Source organism: Canis lupus, chromosome 5 (genome assembly GCF_011100685.1).
Source record: "Canis lupus familiaris isolate Mischka breed German Shepherd chromosome 5, alternate assembly UU_Cfam_GSD_1.0, whole genome shotgun sequence".
NCBI lineage: Eukaryota > Metazoa > Chordata > Mammalia > Carnivora > Canidae > Canis > Canis lupus.
In genome coordinates, this window is record NC_049226.1 from 4,886,527 (window position 1) to 4,900,763 (window position 14,237).

At 44.1% G+C, this 14,237-nt stretch overlaps 1 protein-coding gene and 1 non-coding gene across 9 annotated transcripts in view; one reads left to right on the forward strand and one right to left on the reverse strand.

Moving 5' to 3' along the window:
- The window catches only part of PRDM10 (PR/SET domain 10), a 96,707-nt gene that overhangs the window by 10,629 nt on the left and 71,841 nt on the right, over positions 1-14,237 (forward strand). The gene's annotated exons all lie outside the window — the stretch shown is intronic.
- Positions 2,857-2,963, reverse strand: LOC119872100. The gene has a single exon (XR_005360284.1). It is a non-coding gene; the product is annotated as a U6 spliceosomal RNA (small nuclear RNA).

The window sequence follows — 14,237 nt, forward strand, 5'->3', positions numbered from 1 at the left end:
TTAATACAAAAATCTTTCATCCAGTCTGTTCTTCAGTTCCTAAAACAATGCTGGGCACAGACTAGGCATTTAATAAATATTATTATTTGATTTTTATAATGGGTACTCTTCACTATAGCTTTGTAGTTACCTCAACTAATCTGGTTTATGGACTAATTTGCACATTTAAAACTCCCTGTGGGTTTGGTAAATTATAACCTCCCTGGGTTCCTTTGAGATCAAGCCCAGCCTAGTGATTGCATCATCTGGTGGGAGGCCAAGGGGACAGAAGCAGATCCCAGCCAGGCTTGAGTTCTGGCAGTTTTGCGTAGGAGGAAGCTGTGCAGCAGAGAGGGAAATGACCAAACTCTGTAGTCAAAGGCGTCTGGGTTCAAATCCTACTTATGGAGCCCTATGACCTTAGACAGGTACACATTTTTGGTTGTTGTGGAGACTGAAATTGAGTATTTAAAAGCCATCTCACAATGCCTGGCATGTGATAGATGCTGAGTAAATGGCAAATAGCTACAATCATTACTATTCCACTGGTGTTTACTTAAGTAATATTATTTCCACAGTATACATTTTCATTAAGATGGACTATGATTATGCTGAGTTTTAAAATAAAAAAAACTGCATCCATTAGGGGATTCTAATTTTGTGGTCTCCGTTAACCACTTCACTGGATTTGCAAATGAATCCAACATGTTAGAGTCTGCATCTGAATGAAATGTGTTTGCAGAGTAGATATGGCTGAGATTTCTAAACAGCAGTGGGATGCCACGACCTTGTCTCTTCGTGGAGGAAAATGCTAATCACAGAGTTTTAAAATTCTGTCCATTTTAATTTGTTTTTTTTTTTTTGTCCATTTTAATTTGAAATATATATATTTTTTCTAGTGAAATACGTCATGTGTCAGTTGAGAGAACGCTGGCTTATAGTTAAGAGATACTTATTCCCAAATGAATGGTTTAATAATGGAAATGTATTAAGTACCTTTTGTTTTTGTTTTTAATATTAAGTAGCTTTTGATTGGAAGTTAAGACTTTTCTGGGTAAGATATCTACATGATCTAATGCTTAGCCTGTGGTGATCATAACTTAGTTATTAACATTTGTAATACACTCTATGCTACTGTACTCTATTGTAACAAACATCCCACTCTATATCTTAACGGTGAGCCTGTGACTTAGCTAAGACAGGTGATGTTATTTCACTTGTCAAGATAAGTAACTTTTTATTTGCCTTCACATTCAATATTTTTACACTGCTCTGTACTTAAGAAATGTCCTGGCTTGTAGAAGACAATTCTGGATGGTAGCCTCTTATAGTTAGTTTTATTAAGATGGAGAAGGTTGAAATTTGAAGAAGGTTGAATAGAGTATAAGTCTTAATTATGTGCCGGCAAGATAGGGTTTTTATTGAAGGCAATTAACTGCCTCCCTATGTCATCTGTCTGGGCTCACCATCTCGTTCATCAAATGCTTGTCTTTGACCATTCTGTGTTGCAAAATATTTAAATTTGCAAACAAAGGACTGAGGTTGAGGAATGAGAACTTGATAGTAAACAGCAGGTGAGACCCTCATTAACCTGCTGGGGGCTGGTGGTGTGCAGAAGTGAATTAGATATAAAAGGAATTACTTCAAACTAGTATCAATTTGCTTCTTAATCCTGGGTCAGCACAGTGGCTCAGCCTATTTGAACAAAAGGCTGCATAGTGTTTCAGGAATTGAGGTAGCTTGAACAGGTAGTTACACTGTTGTCTCTTGCACTAAACATGTAGTGTTAAATAAGGAAAATTGGGTTCTACAATAATTTCCTGTAATCAATTTTAATATTCTCTTTTTTTTCCAGTTAAATCATTAAAGCCCTCGAATTTAAAGAAATAGCTTAGTATTTAAGATTATACCTCTTTACATCACCAAGTATTTTATCCTAACTACTTGGTATTGTGATTGTTGAGTCATTGTTACCACCCAGAACCATCTGTAAGAAAGGCTTTTCAGGCCTCCAGAACACCCACCTGCCAGTCCCCTACTTCGTTACTGCAATTGCTAATTCAACAAAAGAGCCTGAGATATTTGGGCCAGATAGCTTTCTGTGTCCAGGTGTGCCAGGGCCACGGCCAGTAGTATTTGTACCCCTGCCAGTTGTCTTGTGAAACAATGCCACCGTTCACAAAGGGAGCGGCGGCGATAAAGCCATTATCTGTAGTTGAAAAACAGGGGCACTCAGTGTTATTGGATGAGTCATTTGTATCAATCTTTCAGTCTTCAGATATTCCTCATAAATCCATATTTACATACAGTGCTTATTTCAAATATTCCTCATAAGTGGATGGAACAGATTAGCTTGTGAGCATGTGGCAAAGGGAAGCTGGAAAATCAAATACTCAGGAGAGTAATGGGGTTGGCAAGGAAGAGCACCTAAATTACAGAAGACCACTTACATTACCAATCACTTCAGCCTTTTCAGAATTCTGACATAAATGCCACAAACATATTAGGGAAGCTGGTAAGTTGTATCAGGTGTCAGGATTCTTGGTAAGTTTTTGTTTAGCAATAAAGTTTTTTTTTTTAAGGTGATGATTTTGAGCACTGAAAGTTTATGTATGAATGTCTATTAATATCACTAAGACCCAGTAAGAATTCAGAAGTCGGATCCTTGCTTATTAAAGGCAGGTCTTGGCCTCATTATCATTATATGAGGCCTCAGTCTCTCATATTACTTACTCCTCGAATGATTTTCCAGAAGGTGTTATTGCCATGATAGATTTTCCTTTCCTTTTTCGTCTGAGAGTTACTCAGATCTGGCTGACATCAGGATCACCTGTAGATATTTATTTATTTGTTTGTTTGTTTGTTTGTTTGTTTATTTAAAATAAGGAACCCTTCATGAATTTGCCTGTCATCCTTGTGCAGGGGCCATGCTCATCTTCTCTGTATCTTTCCAATTTTAGTACGTACGCTGCGGGAGGGAGCACCACCCGGGGATGTTTAAAAACAAAGATGCCCTCCCTTTCCCTCTACCTCTGCAGTTGATTGAATAAAAATTCTTAAGGTCGGGTAGCTCCTGGCCGGCTCAGTCGGTAGGGCATGCGATCCTTGGTCTTGGGGCCATGAGTTCAAGCCCCACGTTGGGTGTAGCGCTTACTTAAAAAAAAAAAATCTCAGCATAAGGCTCTGGAATTTGTCTTTTGGCCTAGCTCCCTAGGTGATTCTGATGAAACCAGTTCATGAACTTTGGAAATTGTAATTCTTTAACTTGAAGGCTTTTACAGGCTCATCGTGTTGGAGACTTTTCTCTCTGTTACTATGGCTTGAGCATGTCCTCAATTCCTCTTGAATCTGGAACTTTCTCAAGCTGTTTTTATATACATATGTATATGTGTGTATATAAAAATATATATAATATAATTATATAATAATATATAAATATTACACATATTCACACATATAAACTTTTTTTTTTAAGATTTTATTTATTTATGAGAGAGCATGCCCAAGTACTGGTGCATGCATGAGCGGGGTGAGGGAGGGGCAGAGGGAAAGGGAGAAACATACTTACCACTGAGCTTGGAGCTCAACTTGGGGCTTGATCCCAGGACCCCGGGATCATGACCTGAACTGATGCCAGATGCCCAACTGACTGAGCCACCCAGGCGCCCAAAAGTTCTTGGTGTTTATTGTCAAATGGCTCCCTAGAAGTTCTGCATTGATTGAAGTGTCCATCTTTTTTTTTTTTTTAATGGCTTCATTAAGGTATCATTCATAATACCATTCAATTCACTCGTTTAAAGGGTACAGTTCAGGAGCTTTAGTACATTCTGTAGTAGAGTTCTGTAGCGGTCACCACAATCAGTTCTAGAATATTTTCATAACCCCCAGAAGAAACTCCACACCTCCTGGCCATCTCGTTCGTCTTCATTCCCCATCTCTATTCTGCTTCCTGTCTCCACTCATGTGCCATTCTGCATAGTTTACGTAAGTGAAATCACTCAACATGCAGTCCTTTTGCGACTAGCTCCTTTGAGCAGAGCACTGCGCCTGGTCGCAGCAGACATGCCGCACCACCGTGCCTCCCTTACTGGGGTCTACCCATTTCTGGTGTCCACAGGCTCTTCTGTTTTTGACAAGCAAAAGCTGAGAGGCCTGAGAAGCAGAGACGCCTGCAGAGAGTTAGGCAATCTCTTGGGCCTGGAGAGATAAAGATCAGAGTTGAAGGACTACAAAGGCTCTCAGTACTGGAGGCCCAACATCCCAGAAGCAAAGAAGACCCAGGGGGTGAGCCTGAGACCAGCAGTGGCTTTCCTCTTGAGGTATTTGCCGCTAAGCTGTGCCGGTCAAGAGGCTAACCAGCAAAAAGCAACCGAATGGAAGGGTGGGGATTATGGTAGCTTTACATCACTGGGGAGACCAAAGCTGCGATTCAGGCCCACCAAGTCTCCGAGGCAGCTTCTGGAAGGTCAGGCTGAGGAGCAGACCCAATGTGATAGTTTTCCGGAGGGAGTGAGCTCCAGGGGACTGAGTGCCCTGCCCTCCCTCGGCCTGCCAGGGGATTGGGGGATGGTGGAGGGAGATGGTGGTAGTTACTGGGGCTGTCAGGCCCCAGTGGTGTTCCATGCCTTGACCCACCAGAGTTTACTCTGGAACGTCCCTCATGTCGGGTGCTAATGGTTTGTGCCCTTTTCTGTAGGCCCATGATACACTCTGCCGCTTTGAGGCTTCCCCCTAAAATCGTGTGAGAGGAGAATAGAGAACTCCTGACAGATTCTCTTTGAAATCGCCTTCAGATTTTACCAGCCAACCAGCTGTTCTTTGTAAAAAGGAAAAGGCAGACATCAAGGTTTATCATTCTTCAGAACTCACACTGAGTGGTGGTTCCTTTTGAACTCTCAAGGATTTTAATGTAGAATTGTCGGTCTGAGACCCCCAACGAGACTCTTGGCCTTGGTTTTTCTTTTCTTTGAGGAAGGAGGAGGACTCGGTGCCCGGCGGGGAGTAGAAGGGCAAAGAGACATATAAATGGAGTGGGAAAAGGGTACCTTTCCAGATCTGCTTGAGCCACTTAGGTCCTTGCTTATTTTTGTCACCCTGTTTTCTTTTTTCTTTTTTGAAGTCATCCTGTTTCCTAATCTTTTTTTTTTCTTTCTTAAATCTTTTTTTCAGTTTTCTTCTGGTTACACAGTATTGTCTTTGATGATGGCCAGCAATGAATCAGAAAAGTTTCTTTAGGATGTTTTCTGCAATAGTGTTTAGTCTGTGATGCATCAGTCCTGTAATAGTAAAAGTGCTACTGATTCTGAAGTTTTTCTGCCATTGTCTGTTCACTTATACAGTTTCTTAAGTTTTTTTTTCAAAAGTTTTCTTCCAATGGCATAAAATTTTTCCTGGAGGGGTGCCTGGCTTGTTCAGTGGGTAGAGCATGTGACTCTTGATCTCAGGGTCATGAGCTCAAGCCCCATGTTGGGTGTGGAGCCTACTTAAAATAAATAAACAAATAAAACAAATTTTTTTTTATATGGAGTTTTTCTGCAATCTCGAAATTTCGTTGTTTGCTTCACTGTTAGCACTCATGACACATGTTAAATATGATTGGCATTGGTAGAAATACCTAGAGGACTCTATTATCACTTTCTCATTTTTTATCTTTACCCTCAGACTTGTCTGTTTAGATGGAAATATTCCAAATCCATAACAGCTTAATGAAAAACACTTTAAATTTGGAACCTAGTCAAAGGCTTATTGTGATTATTTTTTAAAGTTGTCTAAAGCTTTTGTTATTTTATTTTATTTTATTTTATTTTATTTTTATTTATTTATTCAGAGAGAGAGAGACATAGGTAGAGGGAGGAGCTGGCTCCCTGCAGGGAGCCCAATGTGGGACTCAAACCCAGGATCCCAGGATCACGCCCTGAGCTGAAGGCAGATGCTCAACCATTAGGCCACCCAGGGGTCCCTCAGAAGCTCTTATGAAAGTCTCATTTCCCTGATGGTTTACTCTCTCAGCAACCTTTGGTTCCTCAGGCCTATTTTCCCTAATTAAAATTGTATTTATATTACTTCATTGTGGAATTAAAAATAATATTTTGGTCCTATGACTCTGCCCTCACTCGGGGTTTCCAGTACTCTTAGCTGGGGGCAGAGGGGCCCGACGGGATAGGGTGCAGTGCTGGCACGGGCTGGGGTGGTGTTCAGGCTGGGCAGACCCACGCCTGGGCAGGTTATGTCTGCTCCCTCTCTGGCATTTCCTGCTCTGGGAAACGGAGCGCAGTGTTGCATTAGCCTCCGCAGGGTTGGGGTGAAGAGCAAAGCAACAGGTCTGTCAGGAGACTTGGAACACCGTGCTAGGCAAGGTGATAGTATTGTTATTTTAAACGTCTCATTTTTAGTTTTTTCTCGGTGTTACTAGAGTGAAATATTAAAATTGAGAAACTTACGTGACGATTATTTAGGCTTCCTCTTCTTGGCAAGACTGGGGAGTTTGTGCTGAAATTTCTAGAATTCTGTTATTCATCCCTTGCTACTTACGCCACCAGTTCCTGTTCATCTTTAAGAACAGAGTCTAGTAGCTTTTTTGTCTTTTCTTTTGAGTTCTAACACCGTTTTGTCCAGAGATCGGTTAAATGTAAAATTTCTACTTGCCGTTCCAAATGAGTGGGCACAGTAGAAACCCTTCATTTTCATTTCACTTGGCCTAATTTTGTAGCTTTCAAATTTAATATTGCATCTCAGTCGTGTAGTGGTTAGCAGCTGTTCAGAGCACTCCTTTATGATTCTGTGCTATTGTTTTCGGAATTATGAAGGTACTTGTTTTAAAGATTTTATTTATTTATTTTGAAAGAGAGAAAGTAAGAGCGTGCACGCATGTGTGACAGCAGGGGCAGGCAGAGGGAGAGAGAGAATCTCAAGCATACTCCATGCCCAGTGCTGAGCCTGATGGGGGGGGGGGTGTCAATCTTACAACCCTGAGATCATGACCTGAGCCCAAATCAAGAGTTGGTTGCTTAAATGACTGAACCACCCAGGTGTCCCGAAGATACAGGTTTTAAGCAACTCCCCTGGTTTGTTGTGACACTAAATTAATTAACAGATTGCTAAGTGTGAATTGCTTAGACCAGTGACTAGCACATGGAAGGCACTCAGTACGTGTTAGCTGTCCACATATCCTGTCCCTGTGATTGGCCCCATGCACTGGCTCATCCCTCAGCCGTGTCCCAGGGCACAGTGCCAGAACCAGAGGGCTGTGGTTAACGGTAGATGCTCATGCAGCTGGTGGGATGGGTGTTTCCCAAGGCTTTCATTAAAAAGAATGGTGTAAAACCCAAGATCAATCAGGTCAGGAGTCAGAGATCCAGGAAATAAATCCAGAATCAGAGCCTGGGAGTTTGTGAGCTAGGAAACTAGGAGGCGGGGGGGGGGGGGGGGGGGGGGGAAAGGAACAGTTGAAATAGATCCAGAGGGTGGCTTGTGCTGACTGGGCCTTTGACAGGAAAGTCAACTGCCTTTGTATCCCCTCACCTGGCCATCCTGCTCCTCCTAAAATGAAAGTCTTTGGAGTTTCCTCATGTTGGGGAAGTATTTATATGGAAGTGAAAAGAATGAGCCTGAGGTTTGATAGGACATTGGCAATAAGGGCAATCCCTGCTGGGGCGCCCGGGTGGCTCAGTCGGTTAAGTGGCCGTCTTCGGCTTGCCTTTGGCCCTCATGATCCCGAAGTCCTGGTGAGATAGAATGGTGGTGAGGTCCAGAGCCCATGGCCAAGAAAGCATTTTTTATTAAAGCGTGAGGATAGGACCTGTGGGCGGAAAGAGAGGCTGCCCTGGGGTTGTGAGGAATGGCTGATTATATACTATGGGGATGGAGGAGGTAAGGACGAGGGGAGGGTGTCCTAAAGGACTTTCATCTGCTGAAGGAGACCCTTAGGACCCTGGAGGCCTGCTTGTTTTCGAGCTAAGGTTGTTTTTCCTTCTAGCAAGCGTGACTAACACTGAGATAGTTGGAAGTTTCCTGGAGGAATGTCACACACCCCACCCAGGAGTGGGGGCAAGGGGGGGCAGGTTGTGGGGTGTCCTCTTATGCTTTGTCATCAGCTAGCCTTCTGCTCCCTCATCGCTGAGATCGAGCCGGGAGTCTGCTTCTCCCTCTTCCCCCTTCTCCTGTTCTCACTCGCTCTCTCTCAAATCTCAAGTAAATAAAATATAAAAATCTTAAAAAAAGAAAAAAAGCAATTGCTGCTATTTATTATTCACCTACCGTGCGCCAGACACTTGGGCAGGTGCCGTGTGTGGTCGCTACCCTGCTCCGAGGAGCGCAGAGCTGACTGGCTGTCAGGGGTTCCAGAAAGGTCAGCGCCTGGACCGGGCCGGCAGGGTTGCCCTGGCCACCGCGGGAGCGCAGGGTGCAGTCTGGCTGGGCGGGGGACAGGCGGGGCAGGCTTCACTGGCCATGGGAGGACTGGGGCCTGAGTGACCCTGGGTTTTCTTCACGGTCTCGAGGGAAAAAGGTACCAGTGAAGTCCCACGTCCAGCACGGCAGAGCCCGCGTGACTGCTGCAGGCATCGTCCAGGGCGTATTTTTATTTCTGTTTGTTTCTGTGGTAAAGCACACCTGGAGTAGAACCCGCCCCCGAGCGGCTCGGCCTGCGGCGCGGGGTGGTGCAGCCAGGCCTGAGGTTCCCGCAGCCCTCCCGGTCGGGTCAGCGCTGGGCCAGGCCTGTGCTCGGCCTGCGTGGGGCCGCCTGCTAGCGGGCCTCGTCCGGGCCCTTTGTGCTGATGGCACCGCGCCTCGTGTTTCTAAGGTTCATCCACCTCGTGGCTTCGGTCAGAATTTCCTTCCCTTTTAAAGCCGAGTCAGGTTTCCCTCTGTGTAGACCCCACTGCGTCTCGCCCGTGTCCCCGGCACCCGTGGCATTCCGCAGAGCAGTGTTCTGGGCCTGGATCAGGCTCCCGATTGTTCTCTGAAGGCCACTTTACTTAGTAGTCGGAGAAGGGGGAGCCCCCCGCCCCCGCCTCTGCTCCCCCTACCCCGACTGTAACTGTTTCTCTTATCTCAGAAAATCCTTAATCTCATGTTCTGCTTTCACTTCTGATTCTCACCTATTCCCTCAGAACGAGAAGGTTCTTTCCTTCTCCCTGACATTCTTCTCGCCTTCTCCACCCCACTTCCCTGCCTACTTTGCTGGTTTGGGTATTTCTTGCTCAGACATCCCCCCTGCTCTGTTTACGCCTTTGCCTTCCTGCCTCCTCTCCTCGGGCTCACGGCTCACGTTCTCTCCGGAATACTCTTGTTTTCTGCTTCCTCAGGGCTTTTCTCTTTTCTTTCTTTCAGGCCTCCCTTACTCCCTTCTCTCCTTCCTCTAGTTAATTTCTTCTTACTGTACCATTTTTGATTTATGGCTCACAATTTGCCCTAATTATCATTTCTTTCATTTAACATCTGAGCTGCTCACCATCGTCTAGTATTCTAAGCATTTTGCAAATATTAGCTCACTTGATCCTCTTTACACTGTACGAAGCACATCCCACTGTCATCCCATTCCATGTTATACCTGGTGACGCTGAGCCACAGAGAGGTTCGGTAGGTAATTTGTACAAGGTCCCCCGTTAGTGAAGCCACAGGGGCCAGGATTGGAAACCGCAGGTCTGGCGCCAGCTTTTGGGCCGAACCTTCACTGCCTGAATGCAGTTCCCTAGCTCAAGGGCAGTGGGGTGTAGTAGTTCAAGGTTGAGTTAAACAAAAAAATGCTTGTCCTGCCAAGTTCTAAATGTTTTTTTTAATTTATTTTTTAAGAAACTATTTTTTAAAGATTTTATTTTATATATTTTAAAGATTTTATTTATTCATGAGAGACACAGAGAGAGAGGCAGAGACATAGTCAGAGGAAGAAGCAGGCTCCATGCAGGGAGTCTGACGTGGGGCTCGATCCTGGGTCTCCAGGATCACGCCCTGGGCCAAAGGCAGGTGTTAAACCGCTGAGCTACCCAGGCTGCCCTAAAGATTTTATTTGAGAGAGAGAGAGAGAGAGAGAGAGAGAGAGAGAAAGGAGGAGGAGGAGGAGGGGAAGGGGAAGGGAAAGGAGAAGGAGAGAGGGGCACAAGCAGGGGGAGCAGCAGGGGGAGTGGGGAGGGAGAAGGATCTGCAGAGCGGGGAGCCCAGTGTGAGGCTCAATCCCAAGACCCTGGGATCATGACCTGAGCAGAAGGCAGACGCTTAACCAACTAAGTCCCCCAGGCGCCCCACTCTAAAAATGTTTAGAAACCAGTGCTTATATCCAGAAGTCCCAGGGGTAGCCGGTGCACAGGGTCCAAGAGCACCTGGCTCTGCGGGGCCCCAGACAGACGGGTTCCACAGCTGGCTGCTGACAAAACCCAAAGGCAGAGAATCAAGTGGTGGGGAACTAAAAAGAATTTATTTCAGGGAAGACCTTGGGCTAGCATCTCAAAGACTGTCTCCAAAGTGCTGAAAATAGTTCAGGTTTAATTAAATAAGGGAAATGTGGGGCAAAGGTGGGTGGGTACATGCAGGTGGGCAAGTGAAGGTCAGGTCTAATCATTGCCTGGGGTCAGTCCCATGGGGTCCTGCTGGCCCAGGGCAGATCTCATGGCTTGTGGGGGGGTTCCGGTTGCCATAACAGGGTGCTGTGCCCACAGGGGTCTTCGCCTGGCCCAGGAGACTTGCTGGAAAGAACCCAATTAGAAAGTTTAAGGTCACAATGGAGACAGCCAAAGTCGTTTTTCATCATCTTATATCTTCACAGGAGTCTTTATTTACCTTTTATCTAATACTCCTTAAATCTATGTTTCTTTTCAATTCCATGATTAAAAAAAATCGTTTAATCTTATAGTTTAAGGACTGAAAAGATATATAGAATTGAATTGTAGATATAGATGATAGATGTAAAACTGAAAAGCAGTTTGATGAAGTTATTTTATAAAGAGGCAACCGATTTTCCTTAATATATTCGGTTTTGTTTTCTAGCTTTGTTTAATCACTGACCTCCGACATCCTAACAGATGGTTCCGTACGTTTTTATTTCAGCCAAGTTTATTTTATTTCAATTAAATTACTAGTAAATAAACTTTTTTTATTATCCCAAGAATCAAAATAGAGTGGGTAACATAACTATTTCATTGTATTTTTTAAGTTTTTTTTTTTAAAGATTTTATTTATTCATGAGAGACACAGAGAGAGAGAGAGAGAGAGAAAGAGAGAGAGAGAGGCAGAGACACAGGCAGAGGACAAAGAAGGCTCCATGCAGGGACCCCGAGTGGGACTCGATCCCAGGACCCTAGGATCACAACCTGAGCCACCCAGGCATCCCTAGTGTGTAACAACTTTAAAGGAAATACATAAAGGAGTATCCACCAATGTTAATTATCAGCATTTGGAGTGTAATCCATGCCTAAATTGCTTTCTGTCTTGCACTTATCTTGACTGGGATGGTTTAGCTGGGAAGTCAAGGGCAATAAACTTAAAGAAAAAAAAAAAAAAAGAAAAGGAAAGCTGAGACAAACAGCTTTAGGCAGCGAAAGAAATCTCTGCTTAAAGCATCATCTAAATCCTTCCCTCTGTCAACCCGGTGGTGTGGTGTAGGGGTGAGAGCACTCGAAGTCGCAGGCTCTGGTTTTTGTGCTGTCTCTATTTGCTCCATGACTTGAGTGACTTGAAGCGATTCGTCTTATCTCTCAGACTTGTGACTTTGTCATCTATACAATAGAAGTTGCTCTGGATGAGTGGTTCTCAAACTATCCTTCCTCCCCCAGATTGTGTTCTACAGCCACACCAAGGCGTTCTCTCATATAAATAAAAATAGAGGATAGAATTTTCTTAATTTTGAGTTTTTACCACCTGAGATGTCACTAACCCTTTGTTGCTATTGCTGTCAATTGTCTTAGCCAACGTGCTGAGTGATGGCAAATGAACAAGTGGCCAAAATAAAAAAAAAAAAAAGGAAATATCTAGTCCTGCTTAATTTGATAATTTTGGGAAAAAGTGCATAGTGGGGTTAGATGTGATTTTTATATAGCTCATATATAATGGACTTATTTGTGCTGGAATCATAACCCAGGTGAGGTGTTCTTAGATTATAGGATGAAAAGCAATGTAGGATAGTGGCCAAGCACGTGAGCTCAGCAGCCAGATTGCTCAGGCTCGTGTTGCAGCTCTGCTATTTACTTACTAGCTCTTGCTAGCTCCGTTCCCTGGACAAGTCTTTTAACCTCTCTCTTTCTCCTCCCCTACACAGTGGAGGTAATAACATACCTACTTCATAGGTTATTATGAGGATTAAATGAATCAGTGTATGGTAAAGTACTTAGAACATGCCTACCGCTTAGTAAATACTTTATAAATATTAGCTATCATTATTCTGTGGTATTAATTGTGAAATATATTAATATTTAACGGTACCCAGCAAAGAACATTGATTTCCAGGGCTATCTTCCAAACGTGTTTGAGAAGCCTGGGCCAGGAATTTCTCTTCTTATTCTGAAATTCTTTTATTCCATGTCATAGAATTGGATTCCCTATAATCTTCTTGCTCCCTTTTTATAACTTAATCCCTTACTGAACATGTTTTTTCACTATACATAGAGTGAAATCACTTTTTTTCATTTCTCAAGTGGAATCTAGTCTTAAATATGACTTCAGAAGGGTTTCCTATTTCTTGACAAAGATGTCTATATATCCTATACATTAGTTACAATTGTTATCTATTATTAAATACCTAATATACTTCATTCTTTGTCCTTCTGGATGAAGAATGTGGAGTTCAGAGAGAGTAAACCAATTGTTAAGAGCCCTAAGTGGCAGATCCAAGATTTTAAGCCAGGCTGTCTGACTCCAAAGCCTGCTGCTCTATAAGTAGGACAAATCCCAATTCCTATTCCAGGAGCTGTAGTATTTATGGTCACTAATTTGAGGGACGCCTGGGTAGCTCAGTGGTTGAGTGTCTGCCTTTGGCTCAGGTCGTGACCCTGGGATCCCGGGATAGAGTCCCACATCAGGCTCCCATGTGAGGAGCCTGCTTCTCCCTCTGCCTGTGTCTGCCTCTCTCTCTGTGTCTCTTGTGAATGAGCGAATAGAATCTTAAAAACAAACAAGCAAACAAACAAACAAACAAAAAAACCCCCAAAATTAATTTGAAACAAGCTCAGGCAGCAGCACACCTCTAAGTGCTCCTGTTCTACATGAATATTTTTGAAGGATGCTCTTTTTTTTACTTTGGTCAGCAGAAGTCACCATATAGCTGTTCCTACTCTTTCAAAGAATGACAGTGGATCAAGCCATCAGGTGCAGGGCAAATAAGAAGTTGCTTGTGTATTAGGCCTGAGGGCCTCTGGGTTCAGTGGCACCCCACTGGCCCCAGAGGAACTCCCATCCTGGCCCATCCGCCTTCATCTGCTACCTGGAGGATTCTGCTGCCACAGCCCTGGGCTGGCTGCCCTGTCCCAGCATCGCCGGGATGCAGGCGCCCGAGCTCAGGGAAATGCTGGGGCAAGGGAAACATTCTGGAAACATTCTGCCTCGGCCTCCCCTTCTGGGGTGACTGGCCTTCTGTTCTTGCTCCCCAGCCCACCCACAACTCCCTTCCCCAGCCTGGGACTCCACTTTCTTCACTCTCTTTCTTACACATTTTATGTTCATTTTGCAAATCTGTGGACCTCACTCTAGCTTCTTTTCTAGGTGTGTCTAGTGTTGGCTTTTAGGGAAGGAGCCAGCAGTTTATGATAATTAGTCGGTTTGTAATGAGCTGGGAAAGTTAATTTGTAAGTGCACGATATGGAATGTGGGACACCTCTTTCCGCATAAATAGGCAGAGAAGGTGCCAGGCCAGTACAGAAACCTCTGTTGAATTCTTCATGTTTCCAGGTCTTAACAATGTACCAGTAGTCCTGTGGAATTTAATCACTATGCGTAACAGCATTTTATTTTATTTTTAAAGATTTTATTTATTTGAGAGAGAGAGAGAGAGAGAGTGCCTGAGCACAAGCAGTGGGGAGGGGTGGAGGGAGAGGGAGAAGCAGGCTCCCCACTGAGCAGCGAGCTGGATTGGGGGCTCAAGGTCAGGACCCTGGGATCATAACCTGAGCTGAAGACAGACGCTTCAGCTACTGAGCCACCCAGGTGCCCTGCATAATAGCATTTTATTTTATTTTATGTCATTTTATTTTTTAAAGATTATTTATTTATCCATGAGAGACACACAGAGAGAGGCAGAGACACAGGCAGAGGGAGAAGCAGGCTCCCTGCGGAAA